General features: G+C 43.1%; 1 pseudogene; it reads right to left on the bottom strand.

The window, feature by feature from the left end:
* Nucleotides 1–1,045: 1,045 nt before the first annotated feature.
* LOC146789592 (large ribosomal subunit protein mL44 pseudogene) overlaps nt 1,046–14,374 on the bottom strand; it is a 30,629-nt pseudogene continuing 17,300 nt past the window's right edge.

The following is a 14,374-nucleotide window of genomic DNA, read 5'->3' as shown; positions in this document are numbered from 1 at the left end:
ATACATTCCCAAATATGTATTCCATGCACTTATCTTGATAATATTAATATATAGTTATAAATCGCTAACTAGTAACTATTTTGACCAATAAGGTCAAGCAAAACATCAGACAAACACACAAATTTATCATTATGAAACTCTCTGTTTACTGATGATCAAGAGAGACACCTTATTATTCACTTAAACACCGACCAGAACCATACAACCTACTCAACAATGGAAAGAATCTTTATAAACCAGTTTAGAAGCAAGGGTCTGTCTGGTGCCAGTATAAGTTATGTTAAAGGATTCATGATAGATGGGAGGAAGTAACATTTATATTTGATCAAAGGCCCTTTACACAGGGTATAACTATCTCATCAGCCCAAATATAGAAAATCGTGACCCAGATAAATGTCAGCATTGAGCATGGGGTCGGAGTTTACTGAATTTCACTCTTTGCAGGACACTTGATGGACATTGGGGAGCTTTTGTTGAGGCTTTAAATATGTTTATGTTTTTGGAGCTAATACATCAGAAGCAGTTTGTGGATTACAACAGAGGAGCTCAATGGTGCAACAATTTGCAAAAAGATGTACATTTCTCTTTCTGTCAAGGGCAATGTTCAGCACTGGGCAGATACACTGCAAAATATCTCAAACCTAAGGTGTAAGATTTTGATGCATCCTCAGGTTTTACATGTTTTTGTAAATTGGGGGGTGCATCGAAATCCATGGGAGCTGTGTGGGAACACCCACGCAATGTCCATGGAACGCCTTCCCAAGGCAGAGTAACGCAAAACAGTGATTTGCGCTGTGTTGCATTACACCACATTTTTGGAGCCACACAAAGTGGCTTTGCATGGCTTCAAAAATCTGTCATAAGGTTTACTTTGCTTTTGCACCACCATGCGTGGTGCAAAAGTGACGCAAACGGCCTCATAAATAGGCCCCTCAGTTTCTGCTGATGGTCTTCACAGGTGCCTTCTCTTTGAGTTTGTATGAAATTGTAGTCCAATAAATTAATACATTGATTTGATTTGAAATAGTTCCAAGTGCCACATGTTTTAGCGTATCGGGGAAATTATCCATAGGGCTATGAGAGTAGCCTCCTCCTCTGTCACAAACAAGGTTTCATATGGTCCTTCTGCAATTATCTTCTTACAACAGTATAATCCCACGAATATCACTGGTAGTACTGTGACATCCCTGGAGCAGAAAGTTCCTGTTTTGCAAGTTCCTCCACAAATAATCCCATGGGGTTTGAAGCAGTCCAGACATTAAAGAGACCTTTCCCAAACAGCTGGATTATCAAAAAACCCTTATAAAAATGTCGGTTTTTGTGGCCAACACTTCGGAACAAGGCTCCCATCACATCATACAATGTTTATTTCAGAATGTTAAATGGAACAGGAAATGCGAGCTCATACTGGAGTTCTCAATTTCTAGTAGTTGGATGCAACATGCCACACAACTTTTTCCTCCGTGAGCAGATCTAAGTTACACCAAACTGGGTGAAGAATGGATGAAGAACAACACTTGATCAGACAGTTCCTGGCTGTCCACAAAACGTAGGGCGACTATGTTTTTGTTCATCCAAAGTTCCTGTTGCTTGTCCTTGTGTTGCCTGATAAAGAGGGAGTTCTCAAAGGCTCATTTGAGAAGGTAAGAGGAAGAGGTTTCAAATGCATTTATTTGTGCATGATAGCCGAAGTCAGCTTCTCTGAATGAGGGGCTGGTGGTGGACCACTCCCAGCTTGTTATTATTTGCTCTGTAGGAGGGGAAGACCAGAGCTGCTGACTCTGGAACTGATGAAGAATGTTCGAGTATGGCCTGCACTCAACATCCAATGATTCTGGGCAAATCGCTTAATGTCCTTAATCTTTAAAACTGTGTAGTATCATCTGATGCTCGAGTAATAGAGCTTATTGCCTTAGGGCCAAGTATGAGTTATTTAAAATGGCAACAAAAAAAAATTCAAGGGTAAGGACACAACCAGCACTTAGTTATTTCCCTGGGATGTGCCCATAAGGACACAACGGGAAGGTTGGGCTGATCTGGGATGGCACAACCCTCAATAGCCAAATAAAGCACAGACCTGGAAATTGAGAGTGGTGCTCACCTTCATCCTGATGGTACTTTTAGAAAAGACGTGCAAACACATTGAGCTACTTCTGTTGGCCAAAACATTATAGGCTTTAAAGACCACATTTCAATTTTGTGATTTCCCACATGGAAAATGCTCAGAAATTGAGTGCAGGACTGTGCATTTACAAACACGATGAGTCAGAAACAATGATTACATCCTTTTTTTAAGTTTCAAAGAAAAAAGACATAACACTCTATCAAATTTGGAATTGCATCAACCTGAATGCTTACAGAGCACAGCCCGCTGACAACAATGGTACATAGTTCCGCTCCCCATGGAGAGACGTAGGCAGCATACATCACTTGAACATTGACTATATCATGAACAAGTAAGTTACCTAATAATTGAAGGAAATCATAAAATAGCGAGATAATGTCTCCCACATGCAAGTAACAATTCAACATAAGAAGCAGGTAAACAAGAGTCCAGTAAGCCTCGCCACCGTATTTATAACTGGACATTTTTCAACCCGCACTCGAACCCCTTCTCATCTTTCACAACCTCTCCCATGTGTCTTTTATGTCATTTCTCTTTTGTGATCTCTTGCCTCTAAGACTCTCTTCTATCCCTCTCTCGAATGGTGTCTAATACACTCTTCCAGTTTCCTTCGATATCAGTCTATGTCTCCCTTCTCCTGTTCTCTTTCACTCCCTTTCTCTGCTCTTTTCCTGTACCCTTTTTCTCTTCACTTTCCTCTTCTACCTTCTCCCTCACTCTGCCAATCTTCCTCTCTATCCCTCCTGTCTCTTGATGTCCTATTTCCCATTAGCCCACTTCACATATTTTGTATCTCTCCTCCTTGTATACATTGTCTTCATCACTTCTTTCCCCTCTCGGTTTCCCTTCCTCTTTCTATGCTCCTCTTTCTATATCTCACTGCTCTGTCTGCCTCTTTCACTTCCTCCCTATAGCCCTGTTCATCTCTTACCTTCTTAATTTCCCCTGCTCACTCTTCCTATCCCAGAACCCTTCCTATCTCTATTGTCTTCCTTCACTCGGTTCTCACTCTCTCTACATTTACTCAGTCCCCCTTTTTCTCTCCCCTGCCCATGATTTCTCTTCTTGTTTTCCCCATCCCCCCACTGCTTTTATCCTATGATTTAATTACTCATGTTTTTAGTTCTAGATGACGGAGGGAAGTGTCATTAGATTTTAACAGCCCATCTGAGAAGTGCAAGAAGTACTGGTGATGCTCCTTATATGCTAAGAAGTGTTTTTAACTCTCCCCATCATCCACCACTGTTGTACAAACCTTTACAGTAAGGTGTGTGCAGGCAGTGGGCGTGGGATACAATAAATGTACAGTCCTTGCCCACTCTAAGCGATATTGCTAACAGATAATGTAAATATACATGTTTGGCTATATATATGACATGTCATACATGCCTGCTTCTCAGCACTCTTTTCTTTCAGAAATATGAACTGAAGGGCATGGAAACATCATGACCTGTCCAGCATCAAACAGTTTGGTCAAATGGGAAAGTCCAAATTACATCCCATGTGGTCAGCCTCACCATTAGACCACACTAATATAATTTTCTTTCACAACAGATGCATACAATTCACTGCCATACACACAAGCAGGACATTTGTTCATATGCACAATGACAGACTGGTTGGTCGTCTCACTACGTATTCTGTGCTTTTAGCTACTCCCTTGCTGTCTGGTTTCTATGGCCTCACACCTCGCCTGAGCTGAACCTCTGAGGAGTTTGTACATCTCTCTCCGAAGCTCCCTGGTGCAGATAAGAAATGCAAAGAGAGCTGGAATCTGATATTCAGAAGCAGAATTGATTGTGGTCTAGTTAAAAATTGTAAGTTGTTAAATCATCCGAGCTTAAAGAGCCAACCTTTTTCTGATTAAAGGAGGAGATGGCTAGCTCCATACACCCTCTCCCCAGCCAGAGACATGCTTGTGATTGCAGAGCCGCGCCCGCCTTAGTGTGAATACCAAGGGAACGCAGGTCATTTAAGCAGACAGTTCATAAAATCATCTCATTGCCAACATCATTTGGTAGCATGGAGGGGGAAATATTAACTAAGTGCAGTCAGGACCTTGATGGACCTCCATGGCTATGGCCCTGTTTTGCAACATCCTCTGGGAGACTATCCTATATCAGAGAGCCTGTGTCACCCTCAACACTGTCATCCCCATACCAGCAAGTGGCCAGAGTCCCCATCTGCCAGAACTACACTCAAGGAACAACAGCAACAAGGTGATAGATGGAATCCTTGAAACAATCTCAGCCGTTACTCAGGCCCCATTCAAGTCCATTGTTTTCCAAACTCAAGCTGCACCTATGGGAGCAGAACCCCGATATTCGAATGAACCCTAAAACCCTAACATTTAGATCACCCTTGATCTTGTGATGCATCATCCACCACCCTTTCATCATTAGCCCCAACATAAATTAGCAGAGTAATAAAATAACTAGGAGTACACGATAATTGAGGTCTAGATCAGGGAATAGTTAAGGAGTTGTATCATGAAATCTCAAAAATCAAGCGGAACAGAATACAGTTAAAATATCAGACATAGCTGAAGAGTACAAGATCAGAAAATCAGAAAAAAACAAAGCCCAAGAGAACAGCAAAATCATTAGAGAAAATTAACTTGGGGGCATATTATCAAGCCAGGCGATAAAATTATCGCCACTTTAGCAGCAGAAAACCACCGCTAAAACGGCGATAATGGGCTTGATAATATGCCCTATGGAATTCCAATTGAACCTCAGGTTAGATGTCCTTCGCATCTAACATGGGCTTCAATTGGAATTCCATAGAGCATATTATCAAGCCCATTATCGCCGTTTTAGCGATAGTTTTCTGCCGCTAAAGCGGCGATAATTTTATCGCCTGGCTTGGTAATATGCCCCCAAGTTTCAGGAGAAATAGAGAAAATGTCTAGTAAATAATAGTCAGTATTACAAAGGAGAGTAAAAGCATTTCTAATAGGAGGGAGAAAGTCTCTGTTAAATGAGGCAGAGTTCCTGGAGGAACTCGGAAAGATTCTGGCTCATTCCCAAAACCACTATACACAATTCTGACATAAGCAATAAACAAAACACTGCAAACTCACAGTGGCATAATGAGAGATAACGCATTCTAAGCAGATCGGAGAATTATACATCATTATAATGCAAATAAAACGAACCCACCTCTAGAAAAGACTCGAGCAGCTTCTTCACTCTTGCTATCCAGAGATGCACAACACATTGTGTTACATCAGTCAACCAATAGCCCATACACCATTGTTTTCTACCAGGCCCACAGCAGGAAGCTCTACAGCGAAAGGGCCTTGAAACTGTTACATCCAGAACACGAAGAAAGCTTCATTCACAGTACGTTCACTCGAAGGAGAGTAACTAGTTATGTCACAGTGTTCAGTGCTCCGCGGAAACAAAGACTGTGGGGAGAGACAACATTCAAGGAGGGCATTGATTGGGAGGGGAATGAGGAGGAGCAGTTAGACCACCTCATCAGAAATTGCAGCATCCATTTTAATAAAACGGTGTCCCAATAGAAAAATGTAGCACAACACAATCACATTGATAAACACACATAACTTTTTGAGCAAAATTGTTTCAGATGTAATTTTATTATTTCACCGGTTATGGCTAGAATTCATCATAAAAATAATAAGTACTCAAAATAATTTCTTTTACCTAAAACTGCCCATTAAAAAAAAAACTTCCACACTCTCTATTGGAGAGGCCCAATAGGCCAAATTCTGTGCAGGGTTGGTTGTGATCTCTATTGGAGGGAATCTTGTGTAGCAGTTTGGGATGGACTGTTCCCGCGAGGAGCCTATTCTGTGCAGATTTGGATAAGGTAGGTCACTGTCTAGAGTGGCATGAAAAACGATGGACTGGTTTCGCGGTCCAAGCGATCGCCAGTGGCTGAGGTAAATCAAAGTAATCCATCCATCCCACAGTTTGCCCAGTTCTTGCTGTGCAAGGTGTGCTTCATTTTTGCATGTTTATTAAACGTATTTATTGCCCTGCAGTATCGGACAGGTTCTTTATTCACATTGGAAACTGAGAGCCAGTCTGGATTCCAGTCTGGCACTTGGGTATTGCTGCATATATTCAGCTTTAGCAAGGACTGAGCAGGTTGTAGGGGAATCTGCGTTACCCCGCTCAAGTGCTATAGGTGGAAGGGGCGGCGGTAGTCCAGGTAATAGTAGATCCATTCCCACCTGCATTCAGGATGAGTGGAACAACTTTACTTTCCCAACTCACAAATTACAGCTGGACCCACAGGGAAGGTAACCACCACTCCCTCTGCTTCCGCACATATTTAAAGTACAGAACAGGCATTGTTAAAAAAGTTACCTACTCGAATGTGTCTTTAGTGTTGATGCATCCTGTGTTGCTAGGGCAGAACATGTTAATGTCTTGCCTTACATTTTGGGCCCTCTTATAGGGTCAATCAGTGGTTTATTTGTAAAAAAAACAAGTGCCCATGGCTCTTGTCAGGAGCCAGCTTGCACCAGCCCATTTATCCTGTTATTACCGCCTAAAACAGAACCAGCTACTAACCATGAATGTGGGGAGAGGATGTGGTGTAATGGCGAGAGAACCAGGTTTGAGTCTCAGCGTCGGCTTAACATCTTGTGATAATGGGCAAATCACTTAATCTCCCTATAAATTAATGGAGCCTTAACTGTTGCTCCTGAAAAGCGCTGGTGTTGATGATTAAGTGCCCGTGCTGAGCATTGGAAACCACCAGCTCAAATTTAGCACTGGGGTCATTATTTTACAAATGTAAAGGCATTCTTTTAAAGGGGTAGCACCATTTAAGTGTCTGTACATTCTGGTATGTTTCTTGGTCTTCCTCAAACAGTATAGAGGGAAGAATGTGTACAGAAAAATTCCATCTTATGTCTGAGGATCCCATCACTCCAGAAGAGAAAGAGGTGCTTTCCCTTCCTCATACTGAACTGCAGGAACTATTTTCTAGATGCATTGCCTGTTGCTTTTGAGGTATGCAGCTGCTCCTCCTCCCCTTAAAAGACTGAACCCTGATAACAATGATCAGGATTTACTTCCTTAAGAGAAGTATGTTTAAGGTGCTCAACATACTGATGTTGTGAAGCATATTTGTGAGCTGCTGGGTTCACAGGAACCTGAGCTACAACGTTGGGGTGATTATTACACTCACTGTGAAACCCCATCCATTGATTCCCATCCTTCTCATCGATTCTAAAAGGGATTCCTTTGAAGCTATCAAAGAATATCAACAGGACAAGTTTTCCTCTGGAAGAGCTTGATAATCACTTTCCTTAAATTCTTAAGCTCAATTCCTTTTTGGAAGCATGTCCTCTGTTTCCTCTGTGACCCACCGGATCCTATGGATAAAAAAGTTGAAGGGTCGCTGAAGTGATCGTATGCAGCATCAAACATTTCCTTAAGCGCCTATGCAGCTTATTCAATGAAAGGCTTCGCTGAAAGACTTTTAATCTCTTTTTGATTGCATCCACAAAATAAGATCCAACGTCTTTGCTGGTAAAATGGAATGCTTCTCCAACCTTCTATCCGATATCACTTTTGATATTCTGTGGTCTCCTGTAACTTTATCTAGGGCTTCTGTGAATGCTCGTAGGCAGCTTACAATGAAATCATGGGAGGAGGAAGGGGGTCAAAGAGCCTTAAGTTCACATCAAAATTTTTTGGTCAAAAACTGGTTGCTCAAGATTTTAATGACTTAGTCCAGAAGATGGCCAAAGAGCAGAACTTACTTCAGCATTTTCAGATCAAACCAGCCAAGATCCATTCCTTTGTACCTAGAGGTGTTCTACAAGGTTCTCCATAAGGACGATGTCCCTTTTGCAGCCAAATCTAAAGCTGCGGAACTGCGCTGTCTGCCAAATCCCAGTCCAAACCTAGATGACAATGCCTCAGCTGTCCTTGTGGGAGGTTGCAAACTCATTTGTTTCAGTTTCTCCAGAGCAAAAAGGGCCTAGATTTAAACCCACCTCCATTTAGTTCTAAAAGCAGAAGGACCTTTAACACCCACCCTGGATTTCAAACGAGGTCAACCACTATATCTGCACATCTGCTTCAAGATGAAAATTGCAGTCGGTGATACCATTCGTTTCTGTGGGGGATTTCCTAATAACTATAGGCTTAAAGGGTGTCTACTTTCATATTCCCATTCACCCAAAGTGTCAGTGTTTCCTGAGATTTTCAGTGGGTCGCCACCATTACAAGTTCAGAGTCCTCTTCAGCATATCATCTGTACCTCACATTTTCAAAAAGCTATACTGGTGGTAACTTCTTTACAATTCAAGGTGTTCAAATTATACATTATCTTATCTCAAACAAGGACTGATTAACTCCTGCCTATTCAGTTTTTTAAGGTAGAATCAGAGCCCCTGAGAGGGTGCTCCCATTTTCATGAGCTGGTGCTTCTTCTGAACTTGAAAACATCTCAGATGGTTCTAGCTCAGACAAATCAGTTAATTGGGGCCATATTAAAGTCTGACTTGGCTTTTTCTTTCCTTTAGGGGATAGATCTTGAAGCCTCCTAACCCAGCTCTGGAAATTGTTGACGTGTTATTCAGCTTCAGCCAAGGACTGGCTGTAGGTTTGAGGTCTCATGAACCCACTGCAGTGGCTTTCTGGACTCGGTTGCATGTGATGCCCCTTTTGAAGCACCTCCATTCATATTGGAGTCGGGACTCAATGGATTGTGAAGCACTCATTCTTGTGACTCCTGGAGGTTAATGTTAGTGGTTAATTTCCGAACATTTATTAAAAAGCGTTCCTTTGGCTCCCTCGGACACTACTGATTCTCAAACAGATGTGAAATTATTGGAGGAGGTGAACCACACTGAAGGGTAACAATTTGTAAGGTCAGTGGTCCAAAAGGGAAAGTCTTCAGTTCTCAAACAGGAGAGAACTTTGACATCCATCATACTCTCTTAGGGTTTGCACTGGTTCTTCAAGGCCACGTAGACCTATTCAGGATTGAAATTCAGTTAGCAGATGCCTACATCTACCATCAAGGAGACACCGAGCATATGATCATTTGACATAAAGATGCCACCACCTATTTATGGGCGAAAACACACATTTTCTTGCAGTCATCTTATCTTCCAGAAATTGACAACCAAGTTGCAGAATGCTGAACCCGGGTGTTTTTGTCCTCGGGGACATGCCATCTGTCTTTGCAGTTATTTCAGCTGGCAGCAGCCTAGTCAGCCTCCTTTTACTGGACATATTTGGCACAGCAAAAACGCTCTTCTTCCACAGTTCTTTTCAGAGTCAAAATGCCTGTAGGTATTGGCTTTGTCTCTGGTTTGGACCCTGGACCTTCTGTTTGCGTTACCTCCTATTCCTCTCCTCTCAAGTACACTGAGAAAGGTTTGGGTGGAGATGGCATCAGTGATCTTAAAAGCTCCCTTTTGGCTGTGGCATCCATGGTTCCCACACCTTCTTCACATGACAATGGCACATACGTTCCACATTTCACCTCCTAGACGATCCTCGTCCTCTTCAGTATCCCAACCTCTCACCATCTGCCCTTTGCCACCTTCACCTCACAAATTGTAATTTGAACAGGTAGGGATACAGTCTCAGGGTTGTTCTACAGTTGTGGCTATAGATCTTCAGGAGTCCTTGATGCCATACAGTATAGCTTGCTAGGTAAAACATTGGATCCATGTAAGACATACTGTCATGTGAAAGATTACTTAGATCCTAGATTGTGTGATCCCTTTTTCATCCTGGTTTTTCCTTCGTAATGGTTTATTGAAGGGTTTAGCTCCTTCCATTTCAGGGGTTCAATGAGCAGCAGATTGCAGTTTTAAAGAATTGTGGTGTTCACTTTCTTAAGTAATCCATTTCTCTGCATGAGTCCTTGAAGGTTTCTGTTACAAATGCCCTCTGCACCTCATTATGATGATACATGTATTTTAAAAAGAGTGGTTTAAGAATTTGACAACTAATTCTGCGAAAATGTAGACAATTGAGTAGTAAATAAACATTAAAATAATTAGACCGTATCCCACCAGTACAGTTATTTTCCATATCTAAAAGGGTGCAAAATGTCAAAGGTTTAAAGCGACCTGGAATTTTAATAGTAGCAAACGTAAGTGGGGATTAGGAAATGCATATATATATGAGGATACTCACTGATTATCTCAGGGCTCCATCATATAACAGGCTGCGGGTTTCGTAGATAAATACCGTAAGTCGGCAAGCCTTGATTCCCTCTTCAAATCCTCCTTCGAAAGATGAGGCAGCGCCAAGACCTGAAATTTCCCAACATTCAATTTAGCCGCAATAGCTACTATTCTGTTTTTAACCCTCGTTGCCCATTTTAATTTGCTGGTAACTACTTTTTTGGCGCAGATGACTGAGATTTTTTAGGTCTTGCGCCTAGCGATGCATTGCGCAGCACTGCTCGCACAGCGAGAGTCCTTTTGTCCGGGGTTTGAAAACGGAGCCTGGAATCGCACACGCTAGTGCGTGTGCTTTTCCTTTTGTCTTCCGCAATTGGCCTTTGCGTGCGTGTTTTTCAAAATGACGGCACGCAATAGGCCAAAGGCGGGCACATTGCTCCACCCATGGCCTATTGGTGTCTATTACGTGCACCAAAGGCCATGTGTTTTCAATTATCGTGCCCAGACACGGGCGCGATAATTGAAAACACATGTTTCGCTGTGGTGCGTACACGCGCACCACTCGCGGGCGTGTTTTTTTTTTTTAACTGAAGGAGCCTCAGTACCAGCGCCTTGAACTCAGCCCTGACAGTTTCACAGCAATCGGCCACAAACGCGACATTTTCTTGTAACTTGTTTTAAAGAGCACACATGCCGTGCTTTTAACGGCAGCCGCGCACCATTATTATTAGCGGCTCGCAATATTTACATTAGTTATTTGTTTTTAAAAGTTCATCCATTCAGCGCTTGCTCTTTAACTTTAACATCGGACATTATTGGCGGCTGCACCCCGCCTTGCTGAAGTGAGAGAGAATTGAAAGAAAGTGGCATGCTGATACGCATGCGCGCAATGGGGCACATGAGCAGTATTGACGACGGGCATCAGTGTCTGCAGTGGGAGATGGAACAGCCTGCCCTGGAGGCAGCATAGCCAGCACTCCGTAAGCGTGGCAGAGCCCGGTAGCGAGGCCCGGTTAGTACACAGATACCTCATAAGCACCCCTCCCACTGCTTTTAACTGCATCAGCACTGCAGGTGTAGGACAAGCCGCCAGCCACTCAAAGTCCACTAAGGTGCCACTCGGCAATCCAGTTGCAGGGTCCAGCGCGAAGAAGCCTGGACATCGAGGCAGGACACAAAGTAGTGTCATGGAGCGAGGGTGCTTTATCTCAGACAGCAGCTCTAAGCATGCTGGGACTTGCAGTTTCACTTCTGTCACAAGTGTGGACTTACTCGTCCCAGCATCCTTCACGCAGCTGACTGCTCAACACTGGCCTACACCCCCCTTTATGGAACAAGACGGAGACGGTGCGCACGAGCCTCCAGCCTACTGGTTCATATGTTATTTAAAGCACTGAACAACAGCATAACCAACTCCAATAAACACTGCACGGTGGCCCGTAGCTCAGCGGCTTAATGCACCTGCTACAGAGTATGTGCCGGTATCAGAACTGTCTTCTGCACAGCCTCAAAACAGCCGGGAGCGAGTCCTGTATTCCAATTTATAGATTGTACCCTGCTCAAGGCAACTGCTGGAACTATTCGAGGCTCTGGGGATAAACTCTGCCTGCAGCAAATGGAATAACAATTTTTATTCGCCAGCAACTGTTCACCTCCTCCTGTGGCTGAGTAGCGACTCACTAATTAATTCTGATTCTCCCGCCCCCAAAATAAATGGTACTCTTGTTATCGACCTAGAAACATTAAAGGTGCATCAATGTGTGAACCAGTGAAAACGCATACATCTCTGTTGCTAGGGCATTAGCCATCGGAGCTGCCACAGCCCACTCTGGCCACAGATGGGTGGCGAGCAGGGCCAGCTTTGACACTGGTGGCGCCCTGTGCGACAATGTCTGTTGGCGCCCCCCCCAGTGAACACCTCTGCCACGGATACCCTCACTAGCACTCTTTAACAGTGCCCCTCAAGTCTCCATAACCACTGTCTCTCAGATTATTTTAGTTTTATAGTACCGTTCATACCAGTGTAAGGTGTCAGAGCACTTCACATCACACACACATACGTATGTAAATCAGTCTATAGGAAATGGTACATCAGACAGGACTACAAGGTGTAGGAGTGACATCTCATCGATACTTGTAGGCAACAAAGTTTAAGAGTACTTATTCTGGAAAAGCACACATTCAGAATTTAAAACATAACATCATTGTTAGGGGTTCTCTTTAATAATAATTATTATTTTCTACCCAAATTAACCCTTTTCACACGATTAGGATGATGAAAAACTGGGCAAAAAACATATACCTTGCAGTTTGCAAGCAGTTCTTTAATGACAGTTAATAACTCAATGTTCTATATTAGGATTTTGACTTATAAATGACAAGTTACAAAAAGAGCTCTCTTACAGAAGCAGTAACCTACTGGCCTACTTAAATTATATGCACTTTGTTATCTGCATAGTACACGTTCTTAGCAGCAGGCATTTTAACCCTCTGCGCTACCTTAGGATGAGTCAAATCTTCCACTAGACAAACCTCCGTTCTCTTTCCAGGAAGAGGATTAATCACCAGAGTTTTCTTGACATTTTAATTGATGCCTGAAAATTGCTGGAGGCCATGAACGCGGCAGCAGGTGCTTTAAAAATGATTATATACTTGTAAAAATGACGCCCCCACCCCAAGTCAGCGCCCGGTGCGGTGGCACCGATCGCACCGCCCTAGAGCCGGCCCTGGTGGCGAGGCCCTGAATACCTTTTTTGTCACCGTATTTCTGGCAGGTGTCTTTTTTCCACAAACGAAAGAGCTGCGTTTGAACATGCCTTAAGTAGCATGTCTGAACTAACATTTGTTTTTAATTGGCTCCGCATTTTTTGGTTAAAAAGACAACAGCAGCTGATGACTTTATTTTCTTAAAGGAAGAGTACAGTGAGTTGGGCACACCCTTACCAGCTTAGCAAAATAGGTAACATTATCTCTTGGCCAGAAGATAAATAAAGCTTTTAGCAGTTCAACCAACCTACATCACCTACAGTTCATATAAAAGTCATCTATTTGTAAGGCATTACTTTTAAACAGCATACTCAGGACTTTATTCCGTAACATGCAATTTTCCCTAAATTACCCTTCACTACATTTGTAAAACTCGTCAGCTTTTCTGCACTCTTGCCACAGTATCCCTGTGCATCTCATATTTACTCCTTTCTGTATTCTTCACTCCTGACTCTTGTACACTATTTCTCTCTCCTTCATACTTCCACAGCCTCCTGTCATTTCTTTCTCTCATCCATTTTCTACAAATTTTTCCTGCGATATCTTTAACACTCTGTCTTCCATTTTTCCACAAATCTTCTTTCACTCTCTCTTTTTCAGACACGCACTAGCTGTCAGCCATCCCCATTCTCAGAAGAGCTCTGCTCCTGTTTGGACATCAGCTTCTTTAAGGGGCCGCTGCACAGCAACAAAAAACATTCAACGTTGCTTTTTAGGACACATTTAGGGGAATGCGAACATGACACTTCTTTCAGCTTTTCACAACACTCTCATCCGGGGTGGGCAGCCATCAGCAGAGTCCCGCTGGTGCCGAGTGAGTGGATTTCAATGTAAAAGGCGCCTCACGTTACTCCTTACATTTTAATTCATAAATCAGAGAGCTGCAACAGCCTGTAGGGAAGCACAATCCTCGGCTCCTAAACAAGTTGGCAGCATATCACACGTCGTCTCAAGCCGCGCCTTGGGAGCTCATACACACATTCTACCTTTGCATTATGGAACTTGTGGTCTTATAATTACTGGAAGAAAAGCAGCATTACATTGACAGAATGGAAACACTAAAACCATGGCGGTGTACGCTCTCTGGCTCTCTCGGAAGAGCTCTGTTCATTTTCCTGCGATAACTTTAACACTCTGGGGCATATTCTCAAGCCCCTATCTCCACGTGAACGTCACTTTTGTTGACGTTCCTGTGGCGATAGGGCCAGCGCTCTATTCTTAAGGCAGCGTTAACCCACTTAAAGTGGCTTAAAGCCACGTTTAGTAGCTTAACGCTGCCTTGAGAATAGGGCCCCTTTCACGCTAAACTTAGTGTGAAAGGGGGCGTGCAGTGGGTGTAGCGGTGGGCGTAC

The sequence above is a fragment of the Triturus cristatus genome, chromosome 10 (assembly GCF_964204655.1).
Source record: "Triturus cristatus chromosome 10, aTriCri1.1, whole genome shotgun sequence".
Classification (NCBI taxonomy): domain Eukaryota; kingdom Metazoa; phylum Chordata; class Amphibia; order Caudata; family Salamandridae; genus Triturus; species Triturus cristatus.
This window is presented reverse-complemented; position numbering and strand designations above follow the sequence as displayed.